Genomic DNA, 22,514 nt, shown 5'->3' on the forward strand with positions numbered 1-22,514 from the left:
AAGTCTTAAAATGTGATTTTTGCGACGACCAAAATTGGCATGTGGATTTTAACCGGTATTCAGTTGCAATGGCTCCATAGCCCTATTATCGGCCGGCCTGAGTTGTCACGTAAATAATGCGGTCGGCAACATATGGCTATGATTCCACAGCTACCACTTTATTAGACCTAGATGCACAGGAAACCTAGCCACAAAGATGATCAACGCCAAGATGGCCAGTTCAACAGCAGAAGCCAAATATTGTAGGGTATGCACAAGTTAGTCAGACTGGACTGGGCAAGGAGATCATACATTTCAAATTTTAGCCCAATCAGGGAACATTAACATTTGCTCCAAAAAATCATAAATTTTGATAGCTTAAATCCAGGAGAAATTTGTTTTGCGTCCAATTTGTACGAAAAGTGGTAGGTAGGGAGAGTTGTATATGATGATTCTAGATTTGTACTCACATTTAGTATCTCTTATTGTTCAAATTAATGTAGCTGTCACACAATTTGTTTGATATTTTGCTTTTAAACTGACAGATACTAAATAAATAAAAATTAAAAAAATATATATATATTTATAAATAAATATTTTGATAGATGTCTTTACCTTGGTCATATTTTGTTTGTAAGTGTCCATATCTTCTGGCTTACTGACTTCTAATTACTTGTGTCAGGTGTGACCTTGGAACAAAAGGTGATACTATTTGTACTGATTCAAACCACAATCTTTATCTGACTTTGGTGTAGGGGAATATATTTGTGAAATAGACTTAATGAAAAATGGTGACAAAAACAGTTCTAAGCTTGAATCGGATTGCGCTTTAATGGGTGACTGTATCATACGTTTGTTTTCAGCTGTAGGCGTATCTTTTATGCTAGCATTCTCAGGTTCTGTTCTATTTCACTTTCCACGGAATTTGTCATTGCCTCTTTCCCCTGAAAACCAGTCTCTGTTTCCATGCTTCCTTGAGTACAACCAGTCTCCACCTCAATCTCTGTGAATACTTTAATTTGAATGTTATCTCTCACTACATCTTTTTCAGAGTTTTCGCGAGTACAACCAGTCTCCACCCTATTAACGGTAGTTTTCTTTTTGGAGGATGGTGTGACCCTGAAAGGGGCTGTTTTGTTTGTGTATGCAAGGCATACGTAATGAACAAAAAAAAATCGTCCGACCTGAACCCTGGTCTGGAAATTAAATACTAATTTCAAGATCTTCTAATAACTTGTATAAGTATAAACAATAGGTAGATCTTCATCATAAGTGATATTGTACCAATGTGGATACCCTGGTACCTGAAATGGAAAACGGTGATTAGTATCATTATCCTTATAAAAATTGCTAGCATAAATTAATACAATTCACGTATGTTATTGAAGTTACTATTACATTTTGTCAAACAATGAGGTGCCATATTTTGACATATGCACAACAAATTGTGAATATGTCATGATAAATTAACTGCATAGTGTTTTATTTTAAGTTACAACTGATATGGAAAACCAATGCCATCACAATATTTGGAAAGTGCAATTGGAATATTGTGAAATTGTGAACAATTTAGACTCGTTCGTGATTTTGGAAAAATATTAATATGATTATATAAATTAGCGGATCACATCAATTATTATAAACATGATATTCACAACATTGACAGATATGAATGACGTGTACAATTATCTGGTTAAAATAACAATTTATATGCAGTGAGTGGATTCCAATTACACATCGTCAGTCGTCTCTATATAGGATGGTGAGTGCTTATGCTCATACACCAGCTTTGAAAACCATAAAAAGAGTATTTGGCTACGTATATAAACCAAATGAAGGTGCAGTTACGGTATTCCAATTTCTAGAGAACACCGAATTTATGTTTATTTACAGAGTATAACTTGTTACTAGTACAGATTGGTACTGTATTATTTGTGAGAACTACAGAATAAAGTGACAATGATAAAATTAATTAACATATTGATTAGTGCTTAGTCAATTTACCTCCATGTAAATAATGTTTTGCAGATAATGAATTATGTGTACTATATGGTTATTAGATAATTCCAGGCCATCATTTTGAACAAGGTCAAATAAGGTTCAGGAAATTGTTTACAGAGTGGAATTTGTGGTGGTGGATCTATTCGCCTGGAATACCTGTGATATTACTTCACCATTGTACCATTTCTCTAAACCATCTTCTATAAACAAGTGTTTCACCTTCTTTCCGACCAAAAGGACTGTTCCCTCATCTGGGCGAGTTTTAGGTAGATCGAATGCTGACTGCACCAGTGACTTCACATTGGCAGTCAGTTCTTCAATGGTTAGGGGCACTCGTTTTGTGGATTAACTAAGGATATCTTGCTGAAGGCATAAATATTCTTGTCTGGCACACGTTGTACAAGTAATTTTTTTTCTGAACTGCAGTTGAGGCTTTAGTGCTTCCACTTTATCGTTGTTGGATGCAAAAGTTGCCAGATTTGAATCCACTTGCTCACATGACTGCCAAAGTCCAAAGTGTATAATGTCAACTGCCTGCTTCTCTTTAGCACGCTGTTGTTCTGCAACCTGTCTGGTCCGTTTTTGAAAAGAAGCCTTTTGGTTTGCCTTTCTAATTTGTACAATGTGTTCTTCTCTTTCAAGGAATAACTGCCACTGCCCACTTACTTTTTGGTAGTATCTTCAATTAGTTTTGTCTGCAGACTTTCATCTTTGATGGCCAGCCACTTTCCTGTCTAGTTGATGGTAAACATGACATATGATTCAGAGGCAAGAGTAACAATATTCGGTTTGAATGAAAGAAGATTATGCAAACATTCAGGCTGATTGTTGTGCTTGGCAATACTTGGGTCCATGAATGAAAACTTGCCACCAGGTAGATCATCTTTTAAATTCATGCTCAAGTAGTTTGGTGAGGCCAGGAAACAAGGTTTGCAAAATGACACTCGTGTGATCATCATACACAGATCGAGAAATCAAGTGGTCATAGACAACATCTTCATAAAGAATTAATTTCCCTTGCATGAAATCTTCCACATTGAGAACAGCATCTCGTAAATAATTAATTAATGAGCTGTAAATACAATTCCCCAAGTTCAAAGTTGTGAATATTTACAGATTCAATCATCTTCCACAATGGGGTAGGTTACACATTTAAGTGTCTTGCAACCACTAACAAAAAAGTCAGTCAGAATAAACTGCTTTTTACAAGACGCCTACTCGTAAGATCCATCTTGCTCAGAAACTGAACCATCTGCTCATGCAAGAAAAAGACATGCCCAGCATTGCTAAATAAAATGTTGAAGTGGTTGCCTCGACAAGGTGCTAGAGGTAAGGTCCTGAGATGATTGGCCAACTTGGCTTGTACGAAAGATTTAACAAAAGTAAAAAAAAAACCTAACATCCTTTCTTTGCATCTCCTCTCTTGGCAAAAACTTTACAAACTGTGCAAACCAACCTCGTAGTGCCAGATTCATTTGGTTGATAAAATTCTCTCTCAACTCCAAAAGAACATTGAATTTCATTTTAGTGGCTGCAAGACCACTCATGGTATTCTGAATATGAGCAACGATTTGTTGTTAGATGTTGACTTGCATACATGATCAATATCAGAATGGATATTATTGAATGTATGAAGGGTATCCTATGCCGATTTTGTGGCTAGGTCTCGTAACCCAAGAACCAATACTGGCCTTTACTGTCATTTGCTGCATATGCACCATATTAATTATACTGATGAAGCTTGCAAACATGGTAAAGAATGTTATGAGTACAGACACTGAAATCCTCAGCAATCGTTTTGGGGGAGCTTGGCTCAATATTCCAGACTTTGCCTGTTGAAAAGGATGGTACACGATTGGCGACTCTGCCTACCAGCTTCAAACACGCATCAATAATCCCACATGCACAGCACAAATATGGTGCTCTAATAATGAATAGAACAAAGAGTGGCAGCTGTGAATTTATTTGTATTCACATCAAAAAGTGGAATTGTTGGTGACAGCTGATCTTCAAGAATTTCCTTCTGTATAGTGAGATTCTGTACCTTTTTTTCAGCATGCTGTTTTTATCTCTGAAACTGATGTTGATAACTGCAGGCTTCCTTTCCAGCCGAACACATTTCCGGCGCCAGTAATTTCTCGGGATGACAATTGTGTTATTACCCGACATTTCTCCCGATATTTTGCGTGCATTTGATACCTTTAGTGGAAAGGTCTTTCACATCTTCCTACATCCGAAGATTACTTTCACGCAAACCTCTTATTTGATCTTTCAAATTTTTGAGACAGAGCTATAAGTACTATTCAGGACGATTGTCTTCAGGGGCAAAAGGTTGTGCAACCCCTCTTTTAATACCTGCCTGCCCTGACTTGCAGTATCTTTGATGCCAACCTAAAGCACCCTGTCCACTACGTCTTTATTAAGCACCCTCAGACACTCACTCGCCGTGCTGAAAATAGGAATTTCTGAACACTAACCTGATCAGAAAAAAGGAACTGGGTTTAACTTAGGTGTTGTACATAATGTAACCATTAACACTGGTAAATTATGGTTTCATTTGTTCTAAATTGTAACATAAGATGAACCATAATGAATGTTTCCATAACATGAAGACAAATAGGTTGACACCATTGCCATTCAAATTGTTGTATGCTTAATATACGTTGTGTGTATATCAGCACATGTAAATTACAATTACAACAATATTTGTTACTTCAATGTGCAACACAACATGTATAATGTTATGTTATTAAGTGTGACTGCACTTTGCATACAAGGAACAACAGACAAATTCAAGTATGAAATGAACATTGAATTTTACTGTCAGGTCGCAACAAAACACAAGTCAAAATTTAAATTAGGCAATTTTAGTAGTGTCATTGTTGATGAACAACTCTCGTTATTAAAATACTTACCTAGGTTTATGTTTTTTAATTTTTAGTTTACCTACAATGAGACAGTAAAGTCATGATTATCAGGATGCATTGTAATGCACTCATTGGAGACAACATATTATTTTAAATTTACCCATTCCCTCATTTGAGCCCAATTGTAGTTATCGGTGTATAATTATCACTCTATTTCAAATATAGAATTAATGGTATTTGAGGTGATTATCACACCCATTTCATACATGATTGATACATACTATAATTCTAGCATTATCTGCTCTCAAGTCAAATATCAAATTACTTGAGGTCCCTGTCTTCCATTCAAGCCAATTCGGAAATACTACAATGGCACTTTTAATAAGTCCAATGAGCAGTGACCTGGTTGAAATCTTCCAGTTTTTGCAATTTGACTTTAACATAAATGAAATCCCTACACCTAGATAATTTAGTATCTGAACTGTGACATGTATTCACAGATGTAATATTCATTATTATAATTATATCAATTTGGTACTTGTTAGGACTAATGTCAAAACATTTGACAATACATTTTTGCAATTGAAATCACTATTCTGATGTTTTGATCAATTTCTCTATATATTTTCAAAGGGATTCAACGTAGCCTAATCAAACTTTAGTGAATAAGTAATGACAGTAAATGGCTCACATCAGGGAGGACAAACTAGAAATTCATTGTTTTGATAATTGTAAACCCCACATTGCCCCTGAAGTATAAATCTCTAAACCCCTGTTAAATTACATGGGGAAACAATTAATTTTCCAAATGCCACAGTACTATTTTAAATCTCCCACACTAAAACCCACGTTTTTGGAGAAAATTAGTTTTTTTGAGGTTAGATAGATTACAGCTTATAAACAGCATTGAAACTGCTTACATCTGAGAAATAAGTGTCCTGGAACAATATTTATGATTGACTTCTTCCCCGTGCAACAAGCAAATTTGTGTCTACAGTAGTCATAGAGACAGTATCAACTCTGTCTCATTGTTATGTAAATTACAAAGTTTTAGTTAGGCCCGACTTTTATTATCCCTTGTTTCGCGATCTCGCCGAATGAACAAGAGTCGAAAATGAAATAAAAATAAAATTTTATTTCAGCGTAATTTCTCGCGCCCGCCGACTTGTAAGCGCAAAAAATTGCTAAAAAAAATATTTTTATCTTCATTTTTTTACCGCCCGCCGCATAATAAATCCAAGTTGCATTTTCGTGGGAGTATCACGATCAAAGTACCGAAGTCTCGCGCAGATGAGAAACAAGATTATACATGGAATACAATTTTATTTCATTTCTTCTCTCCGATCAATGATCTCACTTACAATTCTTTGAGAATCACACAAATATAATGGAAACAAAGAATTAATTTAATTTGTTTCCGCCCTCCTCAAAAAAATTGCCTTATAAAAACTCGAGAAACAAAGAATAATAAAAGTCTGGCCTGACTGAAACTAATAGACCATTTTCCGTTCACTGCGAGAATCACGCGTTATGCGTGAAATCGAACGTAAAAACAGGACAAACAAAGGTCATAGCGTCGTAGTTGCGTCAAACATCGCGTGGGATTCGACAAACGCGAAAGTATTTCGGGGACATTTCCATGCTTAATAATGTGCTGTCCACATTTGATGATAGGCAATTTCGATTAAGTAAGGGTATTCGGAAGCAATATTCCTCTGTCGAAGATCGGCCGGTCAATGTAAGCTACGAAATAAAGAAATTCTAGTTCAAAATCAAATCGTTCGATTTTTGCGGCAGACGTTCGACGCGCGTCTTTCATGCATCTCGCGAGATCTCGCAATTGTACGGAAAATCACCTATTAGTATTCATATTAGAGGAGTCATTGCGCTTTATTGCGCACATACTACGACTTAGTGGAAACTGTGGCAAATAGTCAGTCCTTGGCGCCCGAATTGTGGAATCTTGTCATAGGTTATACATAGTTCGGAAAACAACCTTTTGGACGAATATGACACGTAAAGCCACAAACCTGAGGAAAAACTTGGCACACGTCACAAGGAGTTGCTCATAGAAACAGGAAACATTACAGTAGTATCCCATAATATGAATCGGATGACACTGTCTTTGGTGAACTTTGACACAAGTGGGCATTTGCGAAGATGGCGCCTGATAGTGTAGTTCATTGACGATCATCGCTGTCTTTGGTTCATGCAATGTAGAGTATTTTGGGCTGCGTTGTTTAAACTTGTGTGTACTGTTTGAACAGCATCAGACCTTGCCTAACGAATTTGTGTGAAAATTTAACAAAACATCGGTAATAATCAATAGTGCTTATGCACATGGGACAGAATAGGCGCCCTCATCGCTACTCACTATCATACATTCTACTTCACTGGTGGACATTACAAATAATACAAAGAAAATAGACAAGTATTGAGCGATGTTCTTTTCTAACAAGTTTAGTGAATAACGTTTACAACATACAACGTAAATGAAGGGAAATAAACCTTCACACATTAATCTGAAGTAAAGAAATTACATTCAGTGGAAGATGATACCTCTTCTTGTGTGTCGGTTGTTTCAAGACTCTCCACGTCTGACATGCCAGACGACAGATCCGATGCCGTCATTCTTCCATGGTGAATTAACACATATTTTTTAAAAATCAAATAATTGTATGGAATAATATATTTATCACCTCTAGTTGAAATGAAATTGATTAACTTATAACATAAATCGAAAATCATGAAATGATGAGTGTCCTCTTCAGTGATTATACTCTCAAAGCAGTCCATAATTCCATCTGCCATACTTGTGTACATTAACTGTTGAACCATGAACTTTAACTTCTCGTCTATATCAACACGATGATCAATAACAAATTTGTTGTTGAGAAGCACTTCCCCGCATTGAATCCTGTAACTTCTGCTGCGCCCTAATTGTTGGTTCTGGTAAAATATTTTCACAAAATTCATTCTGTAAAAACATCAATGGCATTATTTGACTAGTATTTCTCTATCATGTTATTTTTTTAGATATTATAAACATTAACAATTAAGAAATATTATACAGTGTTTAACCAGTATAAATATTGTGACAAATAGTACTGGTAAGTCTATTTCTTATATCCATTGTGTGTGCGCGCGTGTGGGGGTATAATTACGTATGTATATATGCACATCTAGACTTATTTCATTGCAATTGTTCTATAAATAATTTGGTATATTTGGGCTGAGACCTCTGTCATTCGTTACCGAACAGTTAATATTGGTACAATGGCATACTTCATGAATATTGATTAGGCCGATGGAAATGCAAGTACTAGTGATAGTGTAATTAGCAATCGCTGTGTTATAAACCAATATAAAAAGAATGGTGTGAAGTGGGCAGCTAGCTGGTTGTAATTGGTTAACAAAAGTGTAAACAAACCAGAATATAAAACATACTAAAAATCAGTACAAGAAAATTATAAATTTCCTGAGGTAGCCCAAAAACCTGGGAAAAAATGTGTACGTCCTGTGTGCCAGAGTTAGCGTCACTGGTTGAGGCACACAGCGAGGTCACTACTTCATTGGCCTGACATTAGTGGTCTGAAAGATGAACAGGCAATGGAAGACAAAGAAGTTGAGGTACAAGAGTTGATTGATGACCTTGACAAGGCTACAAATAAAACTTCAAAATTAAATTTTGATTTACAAAACAAAAGAAAACAAATTGTATGTGGAAGAGAACGTGAAAACTACTGGAAGAACAAAGCTTCCAAATTAGAGGATGAACATCATGATGACGAAGTCAGTGGAGAAATTATACAGTTGAGGGCTAAATTGTCAGCATTGGAAGAGGAAATCACTGTTTTGGAAGACACAGCACAAACCCTGACAGAAGTAGTGGTTGAAGTATATATAAACGAGACTGAGGGTAAATACTCGGCTAATCCACGGTTACTAAAAAAGACGGTTAGGAAACGCTATTGCTAAAAGGTGTGAATCTGCCTAATTCCTCAAAGATGCGTGTCGCGCTGTGTACGCCCTCTATTGCTTGAGATTTCAAGGCTCACCATTTTGTTTCATTTTTGTGTCGATCACTTGATGTTCCGCGAATTTGAAATTTTAAGCATGTTTTCGATAGAATATCCACGTTTAGTGCACAAGCTCTACGAAGAACTACACGTACATTTCGGATGAGTACTCTTTGTGACCGTGATAACATTCAGAATCGAGAATCGTCATTTATCGTTTTCACTGTTGTCATGAAAGTAAGCTTGGGTCCCGGAAGAAAAAGTGACGAAAATTCTAACCCCTAAGTCACTATTTTAAAATACATTATATTATAAAAAATACTAACAAATGAATTTTTAGTATACTACTGTGCGTACTTATGAAGGTTGTGTGCGATTTGGGGGCTTATTAGAGTAAATTTTATCGTTTTGCTTTCGCGTAGACGCCGTAGAAATCGTTGAAAATGTATTCAACATTTTCCGCCAGTTTCATAAAATGCCTGTTTAATTGTTCTTGTCTGTCCTTGTTTCAGTTTTTTGGTAAATTTTTCATGTTGCAATATTCAGCGTGCCGTTAAATGCGGTTTTAGTCCACGCTACAATTTTTGAACATATTGAACTGTCGGTACAACTTTCTAGCAGTCTCTTCGCCAAATCAATTTTTCGAACCCTTTTTAATCGTTCTTAATTTCATTGGAACTGCCTGTTGCACATTTGTTCTGCTTATATGCATTTTGTAGAGCATGGACGGGTAATTTCAGTTATCTTATCGCATATTTTGTATATTTCCAACAAAATGTATGTGATATCATGGGTCCTCATTAAAACTTTCGAATGGCTGAAATATAAACACTTGTATGGTTTCTTTGACGTCTTTTTTCTGATCATGTTTTGTTATTTTAGTTTTCTGCCGATCTTGTTCTTCAGAAACGAAAATGCCATACAAGACAGGCAAATTTGTATTGAGTTTAAACCGAGCGACAGGTTTGGTCAGGATTCACTGGAACAACTTACACTTTAGTATTACTGAAAGTATCGACAGAGACACACTAAAATGGCGTGCAGTTGCATCAATGAACTCTGGGGAAAATGACGTCATATTTGCGTGATTTCCTGTCTACATTTTATGTTAATGATTTATCACAGATTAGTACGTCTTTTGTTTCAAATGTTTGCCGCAACACGCATCCAATGAAAAGAACATGGTTCGTTTCCTAACCGTCTTTTTTAGTAACCGTGGCTAATCTTTGTTCGTTACTGAAGCATCATGTGGCCAGTCAACATCATAAAGATGTGCCTGAAGCTGATGGACAAATGAACAAATCGTTTACCCTCCACTTCAACAGTGAATAACATGAACATTCAAAGACGATGGATTTCCCAGAAACAGATCAAGAACTAACACAAAAAAATACACAACATTGCACACAGATGAAACTCCAAAATATGGATAAGAATGGGGCATTTGCCACCCGCGACAAAGAGGGAACATAATATTGTTTGTGTCTTCGCGAGATGCTAACAAAGTCGGCGCAAGGCACCCTAGATACTTTCCTTTTAATACTTGAAGTAGCGAGGAAGATCCTTCGCCATATTGTAAATACTACGAGTGACAAAGCAGCAACTGAATGCAAGTTCAATAACCTTTTAGAAATATATAAAAAGTACTGCCAACTGTTAAAGAAGATTACAAGCATTTGACTGAAGATGAAAGAAACAGCATTGATCATCTCTCTAATTTTTTTCTGTGGGCTACATAGTATTGTGCATATGACCGAAATATCACGTAGTGTAATTGTGGAAGCGAAGAAGATACAATTTGAAAGCAATCAACCTGAAATTCCGCGAAAATACCATCAAGACAATGAACCTGGGACACTGGCTTTTGTAAGAATGGCTTGTAAGGCTTTCACATGTGGTGTTAATCTGGATGTCATCGAGAATTCACCTCTTACCTTCGCTTCGTTTTTGTCAAACATCAGTTATTATCTGTTCCTCTGGCGCGTGATAACAGGTTCAATATTCTGTTTGCAAATGCTGGCCATGTGTATTTTCTAAAGGACCAGATTGTTGAATTTCGTGAGACCCAGAAATGGAACAAATTGACAGAGTGTAATGCAGCATGCAAAACAGCAGTTCTATGTCGCTGGAACAAGAGCCCTAGGTTTGGTATCGAAGCTGATAGCCACTCCTCTTTTGAAGCTACTAGAAGACCAGTCAATTCACATCACCGATATGAACATATACCATTTGAACCTGCTAACTTTACTCAGGGATTCAGCCCTCAATATAGAAGACTTCATAACAGGCAAGATGGAAGACGTGAAAATTAACAAGGATCTATGATTCCTCAATAACGCCCAAACTAATACTGAGTGAATTTAAAGATCAGCTGCCGGGTGGTAAGTATGAACAGGTCCAACTACTACTTTTCAAGCCGAATATTAAGACATTAGCCACTGAAGCATACAATATGTTCGTGATGAATAGAACTGAAGAATGGCTGGTCGAAAAAGATGAAGCCAGTACTGAAAAGCTGGTTGCAGATATATGAGAAAGGAGTTTTGTGATAGAAAAAAAGTAATTGAGGAAAGAAAGTTGCAGCTTATTCAAGAGCAACTAAAGAAGGAAAAGAAAGGAAACGGGAAAAAACTAGCAAACCTTGAAAAACAAACAAACAAATGACCCATTAAGGTTTATGGCAGAACGTGGAACAAGTAAATGTAATGCTAGCAACTCTCAAGACCAATGCTGGAGGCACTGAAAGCGCAACTTCGTTTTAGGAAAAAATGTACTAAAGCAACACGTTTCTAAAAAAAAAACAGTTTATAACTTCTCCAAAAAAACAGGGAGCAGGAAAGGTGAATCTCAGCTGGGAAGAATTAGTGTGAATGTCAAGTCGTTATCAGGCCTAGCTTGCTTTTAACCAGTCTCAGATGTTTGAATGTTTGGTAATCTAGTTGGGAAAAGAATAAAACATAGGTTTGAAGATGATGGAACACGTGTTACTTACAATGGAACAGTACTCTCACAAGTATTTGCTTTTATATGATTGGCACTATGATGACAGCACAACAAAAATGTGATAATGGCACAAGAGAAGTGTTAACTACAATGTAATATGTGCTTGATAATGACACCATAAGAGTAATAATTTGTATGTGAAATATTGTGATGATGGCATTGTTTGAGTCAGTTTTCTCGTCAGAAAAAAAGGAACAAGCATGTTATCTAATTAACATATGAGCTAATTTGCATATTAGCATAACAGTCTGTTAAATTTATTCATTTGGTGTAAAACACCATAACCTTGTTGCTTGAAAACCTTTGGCGAGATGACTGATGATATTTATAATAATCCTTCATCCAGCTATTGACTAAAACCACATTTATGCATGTTTTCTTGTCTCAGGTTCCAGGCTTTCCCACCTGGTACAATGTTGTCTATGAAGATGAAATTGTTGAAGCAATAAGCTCCTAGATGACTTGAAAGATGGGGATTTGGAAGTTATAGTTGAATATTGCCGCATTACTTTACTTACTTTTTGGAGTGACTTTGTAGGTAAACAATGGTCTCAGCTGTTGTTAAAAAGGTCCTTTTATCTTATAAACAAAAGTTTAATTTTATTCAGTAGTTGAATGAACCACCTGTTTTACATTTACATAGATGGCAGGCGGAATTGTAATAATTGGAACTTTACAAGGCAGACATATTGCAATGAGGTCACATGATGTTTTTTGTGCTTTTCAGTATCAACCAAGACCATCTGTGTTGCATTCTAAAACAATTCTTGCATAAATATGCATACTTCAAAATGACCTGTTGTACCTAGTAATTGCTGAACTCGGCGGGGAACGGCATAGCGGAACTGCAGCATTGATAACGTACAATCAAACGTGTTGAAGTATGTACGATAAATGGGCACCAAATTGTCTCACACGCTACTTGGCTACACCAGAACCTTGACACACCTTCTGACCACGCGAGGTATTGTAATGAATGACTACAAATTCAAGTCTGACGACCCCTTTATAGACTATGTATACATGGGCGTCTCCCTAGCTCAATGGTAAATGTGTTCGCATTCACAAAAACAAAACCAAAGAACACAAACACACAGAAATACGTAACACTTTCGTACTGACGCAGCTAGTTGTATTAAATAAAAGACAAATGATCTACCAGGCAAGAAAACTTAATGCCCCGAAATTCATAAAATGGACTTACTTACAAAGTTTTCTTAGACATCACTTCCTCTATTTTAGTGAAAATTCTAACTTTCTTGTCTAAAATTAAACAGACTAACAACTTATTAAAATTTATGGGGATAATGCTTAACTCTAATTCCTGCGCAGGTCCTAGTGTTTTATGTCTAGCTAAAGGAACACCTAATGACTTGAACAGCATTGTCATAATTGACATAGTACGCAGTGCACTTAATTTCTCTTTGTCCACTCTCAAAATGTCATCTAACTGCTGTACAATGAATTTTATAACATGAAAATGTTCAGCAACCGAAAAAAATTGCCTGGGACAGCATGTCGAAAATCTCCGGGCTAGATCTACAACCAAATACTAATCTAACAAAAAAACAATACTTACCCTTCCATTTTACTCCATGCAAGGGCACAATGGATGGATGCAAGGGGACTTGCTTAATCCTTTCTCCCGGGGGGGGGCAAACACATTTTATCGCAAGTCGAACTTTCTATGATAACTCATTTGAAATGTCATTTAACCAAGGGTGCAAAGTTGTACTTGAGTATTACGTTACAGCTTACCTAATTTCATTTGAGTGCAAGTAACTACAAATTATGGGTAACCATTGCTACGAATTTATTGGACTTGAGCTGTAACATGTACAAGTAAATTTTAATGGGACTAAAGTAACTACAAATAAATTGAACTCTGTCTGGTGGGAATTACAATTAATTTCAACTAGGCTGACTGTTGAATATAACTATTTTTGAATTAGGTACACTTACTTCCACCATTTGTGTGCTTGCCTTTGAGATGAATATGACCTTATCTGGTTTGCACAATCAACCACTCTCATGTGCTTATTGTATTCAGAAACAAGACCTGGGGCTGGAAGGATGTACATTGCCTTTCGACGGGTAGAAGAATTCAGTATAAACTGACTTATTCTTTTGTTGTTTTCCCGAAATCCTTCACTGCATTTTGATAACAAGATTCAAAAGGTTGGAATCTTTATATGTCGCCACCACCAAACTGCCTTTCTGAGGAGCTGCTAATTGTCCTTGGCATAAATCTTTAGTTTTGGCAGGGTTTCTGCTTGGGTTCGATCTGAGGGCATTAGAAAATTCCTTACGATCTTGTCTTATGCTCCCAGTGACATATATGTGGTGATAATTAACAACCTGTCTGCCATATGGATGCTGGTATAGAAACTGTCAGTGTATACGGCATGATGTAAGCCACTAAAAGGACTAAACCAATTTTCGCATCTTGCTGTGGTTCTAGAGACATCCCTCATGTTTTCATCATCCATGGGTATCTCTTCATAGGCATCACTATCATCATCTTCAATGTGAAATGTGGGTTCATTATAGTCACTATTATTATTATTCAATATTATTTGACAGACGTGGAGTAGGTCTGTGATATTCCATATCAGGCTCATCATTTTCCTCACCTGAAAAGGTGTCCATCCCACTATCTAGATTAGAGATAGTTGGAATGACATTGTGAGGAAGGTATAGGTCACTTTAGATATCACTTTCTTCATCAGCATCACCCCACCTTCAACTTGGGCATTCCAAGGTAAATTTTCATCTTCACCTGGTAGATTTTCATCATCAAGCACATTCCCATCCCCATTGCCATCATCAATTTGAACATTCTTATTTTCATCAACATCATCGACTTCTCCTTCTTCCAGCACACTGCCATCAACACCATCGACTTTAATCTGCCCATCCCCAAGGTATTGTCATCTCTACCTTTCTCCTTTTTTCTATGGCGCCTTGACTTTTTTCTAGGCTTGCTGCTGTTATCCTCATCACTGTCACTAGTATTGCCACCATGTCTTTTTACGTTTCTATGTATCGTAATAGTACTAGCAGTATCAGTAACTGGCGGATGGGAACTCTCAGGGACAAAACTGTCACTATTTGTGTCCATGGGTATAGGTAATCATTTGTCAGATCCTACATTATTAGACTCATGTTCAGGTGCACTGGGCAGAAAAACCTTATTCTCACTCTACCCGATCTGTTGCTTGATATCCCTGTAAAAAGATCATGTTCTTGGTCAGTATTTTTCAAAGAAACCACCTCTCTCAAAGTCGTATGTCATGCAAGGGCTGTGGAACCAGTGGTACCGTCTGCAAAGACAGTAATAATGAAGATATATTTTCAAATAGTATTAGCTTTAGTCAACACATTTCAAATATTTACTCTGATTTATAGTCAAGCCACCTTTCATGATCACCCTAGTTATATAATCGTTATGTACAGTTGGTTCATTTGCAGTGCAAATAGTTAAGCCCAAAGAAAGTAGAAGCACTTTTCAGGGTCAATCTATTTGTTTGCAATGCCCAACAAAGTAACATTTATGGCAAATCAAGTTCAAATTATTTGCAGACACAATTTTTATAACCAGTGAAGTTGAATTCATTTGTAGTCCACCTAACTCCAATTCTGTTCAATGCAGTCTCACTTGAGTTGAATTCATTTGTAGCGGAGTCCACCCAGTTCTAATTTGGTTGAATTCAAGCGCACTCAACCTGAATTTATATGTAGCTTAGACCACTCAAGTTCAATTCATTGAGAGTTACAACTATTCAGAGTGTACTCACTTGGTTTGCCCATGATTGAAATTGAAGTGTCAGAATGCTAAACGTTTCTGCTTAGAGCACCAACAGGCTGTGTATACAAGTCAGTTGCTATATAGGCTAACAATGCAGTACACTGTATATTTATGTTAAGTATGTTTGCTTTTTGTACTGCCTAGCAGTTTGACATAAGACATTGAATTACCCCCCCTACTTGCTTTAGTTTCTCAATATCATCATCAATTGTAATATATGACATCGAAAAAGAAGCCTTATCAATGTAACCCCTGGTGCATTGCGTGGAGCTGAAAGATCTACAATAAGGCGTTTCTTGCCTGAATATTTCTCTTGGTATAGACAGTATAGACAGGGAATGGGGGGGGGGGGGGCAAAGGGGCCTATCACATAACCTTTATCTATTTCTGATTGTAAAAAGATACTGACAGAAGCTGGATCTGACCTGGCTGATAAATTATTGGTGCACTCAAAAATGACAATTGGGATATAACTGTGCTTTGCTGTTGACTGCCCTGCCTGTCCAAATCTCTTTTGTGGACAGAAGTCTTGCAAGTGGAGAGTGCTGTTACAAATCATACATGCGGCAGCATTTTGATCAGCTGAACATTGTCTCTGACGAACCAGTCTACGTTAACCTTTTTTTAGTTGGAGCCATGTACCTGCATTCATAGAAATTTGTAATCATAAAACAAAGTTCCATAACTATTGGCCATATCAGTGATGTCATTTTCATAGCAATCCAATTCATGCCATGGATTTGGGAGGGAGCTCCATATCTTCAGGGGTGAAAAAAGAGGCTTGTAGGAAACCGTGGTGAAAAATTGGTTTTCAAGGCTAGAGCTGTATGCCTAGGATATACAGTTTGAAATATTATACTGCATAAATATAATTAGTAATAAGATTTACATAAACAGTGTCCTCTAACATTGCTATGCAATATACATGATTTTTAAGACCTTAAAATTGTCATTTGCCAGGTATATAAATATCTTCAAAAACTGTTATTCAAAGTTTACATTTGAACTTATCTATGTAACTTCTGTAATAACACTGGAGGGTGGTATTTTTATAAAATGTCTATTGTATATTGATAAGGTTTGTGATTATTGCAGTTCCAAAAAATAACATTTATGTGGTTGTTTTTCTGCAGATTGATGAATTGATATGAGATTTCCAGCTTATAAGCACCCCCATCAAGAACAAGCAAAAAACAAAAAAAACTGTAAGATGCATTACAATCATATATTGTAAGGAACTATGCTTGTAACATTTTTCTTAAGTGCTTGTTGGTATGCATGTGATGAGGTTCATGAAATCATGTTTAAACTGTAGCTCAATAATGTTCTATGATTTTGTTAGATTTATATCATAGATACATACATACCTGAGAACTATTGCTGAGCATATTCACAATGACTTGTTCTATACACATTAAAAATATTTAAAATTTTGTTTTCTATGGCGAGGACCATGTTGAGTTATATAGAAATGATAAAAACATGACATTGCTGAAGCATACTGACCTAATTATCATGAATATCATGTTGCAAGCAAAAGGAAAAAGCATGCTCATCTGTTCAACTACTTGTGAATGAAAACTGTGTGTTTCTTGTAGACTTTGACAAACTTAAGTCCCAGAGGAAGTGCTGTGATACGAGATGGGATCAAATAAAAACTGTGCCTCGTTACTACAATGTGGCATTCTCCCATGATGCATTTAAAGAAGCCACTTTAGTTAAAAATCTAACAAGTGTCACAAGTGATCGTGTTTATAAAATCGTCAAACAACGTGATGTAAATAAATGTATTTTGTTTGTTTGATACAGTATCGGTTTGATGGTCCAGAGCATAAAGTACAGATCACATGGTAATGCAAAGTCCGGCAAGCCATATATCACAACTCGACCTAGCACAATAACAAAATTTCAAAGGAGCTTGAGAAAGGACTTTGTAATAAGCGTAGCGTCCATAATACTGAGAATGCAGTTGGTGGTGTTCTAGGAGCTGAATCAGCATCAAGCTTGCCAGGAAATATTAAACAGGCAGAGTATATTAAGAAGAACACCAGTCTGGCTTCTGTTCTGTTAAACATGGCTAATGAGCCAGATGATAATAAATTAATTCAGAGTGTTCATGTTGCACAGAATGATACAGTAATTGCACTTTACAACGAAAACCAAATGAAGGACATAGAACTTTCTGTACTAATGATGACTATCATAATGCTTCATTTGGTGCTGAAGTGTCATTTAAATTAGGTCCCTTTTTTCTGATTGTCACAACATTTGAGACTGAAGACTTTAGAGACAAGTTTCCTTCAATGATAGGGCCTTGTGGAATATGTTACAAACTAATTTGCTTACTTATTCATCATTTTTCAATCTGAAATGCTATGGCAGCGATGAGGAAAAGGTCTTGAGGAAGGCCTTCAAAATTGAATTTCCCTGTGCAGTAGGTCTATTATTAGATTAGAGAACAAGGATTATCTGCTTGATTTAGGAATCAAGTTGTGGGTGATAGTGGGGGTTAGTACATAGTGAAGACACTAAAGAATATGAGCAGAATCTTGGCAAACTAAAGGATCAATGGAATGAGATGGAAAAAGTCGAATCACATAAATCACCAGGTGTTTACAATTACTTCTTGAAGTACAAGGCCAAAACAACAACATCATCATTACTGGAAATTGAACAAGAAAAAGGTGGGTCCTACAGAAACAGTGAGTCACACAGAAAAAATCATGTTGTGGATATTGTGGAAAGGATATATGGTGGTGTGGAAGACTTCATCATTCCACTGTCATTAAGTGTTTCTAGCCATGTTAGCAATACCAGTAATGCCTGCTCTACATGGAAAGGGCACCCTTACATGTCAGAACATTATGCAGTTCCTTCTAACTGCACGAATAAAACATGGAAGCTGTACACCACCTAAAAATAACAGATTTGGAGATTCTGACAATTGACACAAGCAACAGCGTCAATAATGTTATTGGATGTATTGGGGAGAAGTTGCCTGGTTTTATTCCATCCATTTCGTCTATCAAGTAGTATAGAGAAAAATTCAATTACGAATTTCAGGTGATAATGCTACTACAGAAGGACGGCCACGGGTATCAGAATAGATATTGACAGACTGGTTTCACTGATTCAATTCAAACACCTAGAAATACCAAAGTTAGATCAAAGATGGCATTTGCAAGGGGATGCCAGAACATATGGCGGATAAGCCACTACAATGCTGTCTATCAGTAATACAAATCTGGAACTTTTTTTAGAGGGCACCAACATGCAGTCGCCAAGTGAAGTATATTCTTTTACTATATTTGATGGCAAAGACAACATTTGGAAATGAATATTGGGATGGACATGAACCTCATTCAATCTCTTCTTCCCAGGCTAGCATAAGAAAACTTTATAATGGACATTTACCATGCAGTTGTCAGAGAGAATGAAGCACTGTTAACACGAACATTGAATACGATCAGATAGTCTAAAATTGCTCATCTGACTGCAAATATTAATGAAAGACATGTTCGTGGTGGAAATTTTCAACTTATGATGGAAAATTGCATGACATGTCACTCAAGTATCATGTGATCACTATCTTGCTTTTAAGGACAAGTCGTACCACAATTTGTTTGACACATCCTCTAAAACATCACATTTCCAAAGATCATTACCACCTCCACTCCAGAATGCAATTGGGAAGTCTTCCAATATGGTTACATAGTTTGAATTAATAAGTACTATATTTGAAGTACGTTTTCAATGTAAGCTATGCTAAATGATCCAGTAATTATGCCAATGCCAGGAATTGGTCACTTGCATAATATTCAAACATTATGACCATACATTGTGGTGCTGCCCCGGCGAAAGTTCTACCATGGTTGACCATCAATTCCAAGCGTACATGACCATGGTCAATCATTGTTGAACATCCATGATCATGGTCAGAACTTGTAATACCATGGCTATTTTATATAGACCATGGTCAAGCATAGATGCAGTTTGGTTACATGCATCACAGCAGTTATACATGTGTATTTATCCAAGGTGATATCCTTATAGTATTTTTCAATATGTTTACCAATACACTTTGAAAGTCACTGTGACTGTTTCTGCAATGCGAGGTCTTACAGAATAGGAACCTTAGAATGGAAATTAGAGGTATTTATACTTGACCTGATGGTGAAATAGCTCAAGTCTCTGCATAGTTCCTGTGGTTTTTGGAATGTAGTATATGCAAATTAAAGTACAATGTAAATCTTGCTGGTAGTTTTCAAGTGGAAAGTGGAATTGTAAACCAAAATTTTAGGCTAAAAATAGTGAATATCAACACGAAAAGAACAAATTTGATAGAAGTCAACTGAAGGTACAGGTGCATACATCCTTTGAACTTAAACTTTTCAAAAACCTTTGTTACCAGTGAGTAGAATTATTAATGTCCAGGCAAAACTACACGCACATACACACACACACAAATCAGGTAATTATGTGTGTTGGGGGAAATCAGAATGTTTTATTACACAATATTAGACCAGATACAAACTTAAATCAGCCTACTAACACTATGCAAAAAACATAAAACCGGGATTCATGTTGTTTCCTAAACATAGTGATAAACTTTGTTTGGTTTTCATTAATAAGGATCAATATAACACTTTGCCTTCTGAAACGTACACTTTTCACTTCACAGTACAGGCTAAAGGGGACTATACATAATCCTAGGGCTGACAGGCCTACCGTCGCATACGACTTCAGTACCATGCAAGACCGCAATGAAGGTATTTACTAGTATTGCAAAATGTATAAGCAACTAAAGCAGAGGGGTGTACCAAAACAACCCTACTACACGTGGTACGCCAACAAAAGCAAATAAACCTTCAAATATGCGGTCGGTCATCATGGCAACATAATAAGAACACAAATCAAAACAACCTCCGACCTCGCTTCAACAAATATACTTTAGGTATACTCCCTTTGATGTTTACTTTAACTGGTAATAACCATTTCTCAGTAAATGCTGCTTATATCATACCTAAACATGATATCAAAACCAAACATACACTGTCAGGTAATACTGTGCAAAACACTACCAAAACTGGCAATAACTGTACACGACGTGCGCGTTCAGAACAGGCGATGCAGGAACTGATTGATTGACCAAGTGCACTGTAGCTGTGACCAAAGAACAATGAATGTCACGATCACTGTTTACATGCAGTGATTCAGTATGTCGATTGCGTCGTGTATCAGTATACAATGTTTTCAATGCAGTACTATCAGGATTACAATCTCATTATATGGGCGCTGTCATATTGTTTACATCGTAAACGAGGTTAAAAGACGTCACGCTTTGGTAGTACTCGGCAGACACCTCATGGGTTTCAAATTGAAAGCGCTCCTCTCAATTAGCACATGGCCAAAAGCCCTTGACCAATCAGAGTCACGATAAAGTGTGGTTCTATTTCACCACGAATTCACTTGAATCACGGCTGGAAAAACGCAAAAAAGGAAACAAAATATTTCCATTGCAACAATTTCTTTACAACATCAAGATCAGATACAAAGTAACCTTTCAGTTACAGAAAACATCTAGTTAAAAAAATTCACGAAATTTATTCCTGGTTTACCGTTTTCACGAAGATTACGTTGTATTCTGCATGCAATATTGTACAGCGTTGCAGGCGGATAAGGACCGCCATCATATACGTCTGCTTTCGCCAATAAATCGACACAATCAAAATGCAATAGAAGTGTTCGGCTTTATTTCTAGTTGTGCAGGCAGCAAATATGTCTCCTCAAATGTTTCAACAACAGTCAGTCGGTGTTCGGCTCATTGCGACCACACTTTACATGCCCATGAACTTGACCATTTAGTCTAGTCAAGAATTTCTTTGAGGTTGTGTTGTTTGGTCGATGGAACAGGTTGCGCGAAACGACCCGGCGTAAAACAATATTAAAGCAAAACAATATTTCCTGATCAATTGCGATGTGTTCTAAATAAAACATATTCCAGTCCAAATCAGCTCAATTACTTTAATAAAGAGTTATTGTATAATGTACAAAATGTTGATACATTTTGATACCGTATATGATTTTGGCCCCATCGTCAACAAAACATCACCCATCCCCAGGGCAAGTGCCTGGAAAAAGACACTGGTGTTTGGTCGAACAGGTGGGGAAAAAAAATCGTCACTCCCAGAATAACTACGCAAAATCACGACCTAAAACTTTCGTTGCAAATTGACAATGATAAACTTACAGAAAAGCCGTGTTTTCCCGATCGTTTTCGACGCTAACGTCGGTATAATTTGCCATTTTGTTTGAGTGTGTTTGCCACCTGACTGCCCGGTAACGTCATTATGTGCGCTATAGAAGGATGTCTGGGATTTGTTGACTAAAATCGTCGATAGTGGGTCTCATTGAAATCTCGTTACATCGACAGAGGCTCAGGTGTATGTAGGGCATAATCAAAGTAAAATAACAACATGATTAGCCTTTTCCCCCACAAGTTTGAGACATGCTTCAATGACAGCTTCCACATGTGCACTAGGCACATGATGTTCCAGATGTGTATACCTGCATACCTACCTACAAGTCTGATGTGTAATGACCCTGGTCGTCATTTCACAACTTCAGCTGTTAGGCATCAACTTGTTGTTTCAAATCATTGATTTGCTGTTTTGCTTCACACAGTTTTTTTCTTTTTACCTCTTCTTGAAGGACGTCTGGTTGTTTCTGGGCCTCGAATTTGGAAAATTTTGTACGCCAATGTTTCCCTTTCCCCTTCTCTTTTAAGCTGCTTTCTTTCACTTTCCAGATTGTAAGTAAGATGAGCCTTACTTGTAT

The sequence above is a fragment of the Saccoglossus kowalevskii genome, chromosome 4 (genome assembly GCF_978046115.1).
Source record: "Saccoglossus kowalevskii chromosome 4, keSacKowa6.1, whole genome shotgun sequence".
NCBI classification, from domain to species: domain Eukaryota; kingdom Metazoa; phylum Hemichordata; class Enteropneusta; family Harrimaniidae; genus Saccoglossus; species Saccoglossus kowalevskii.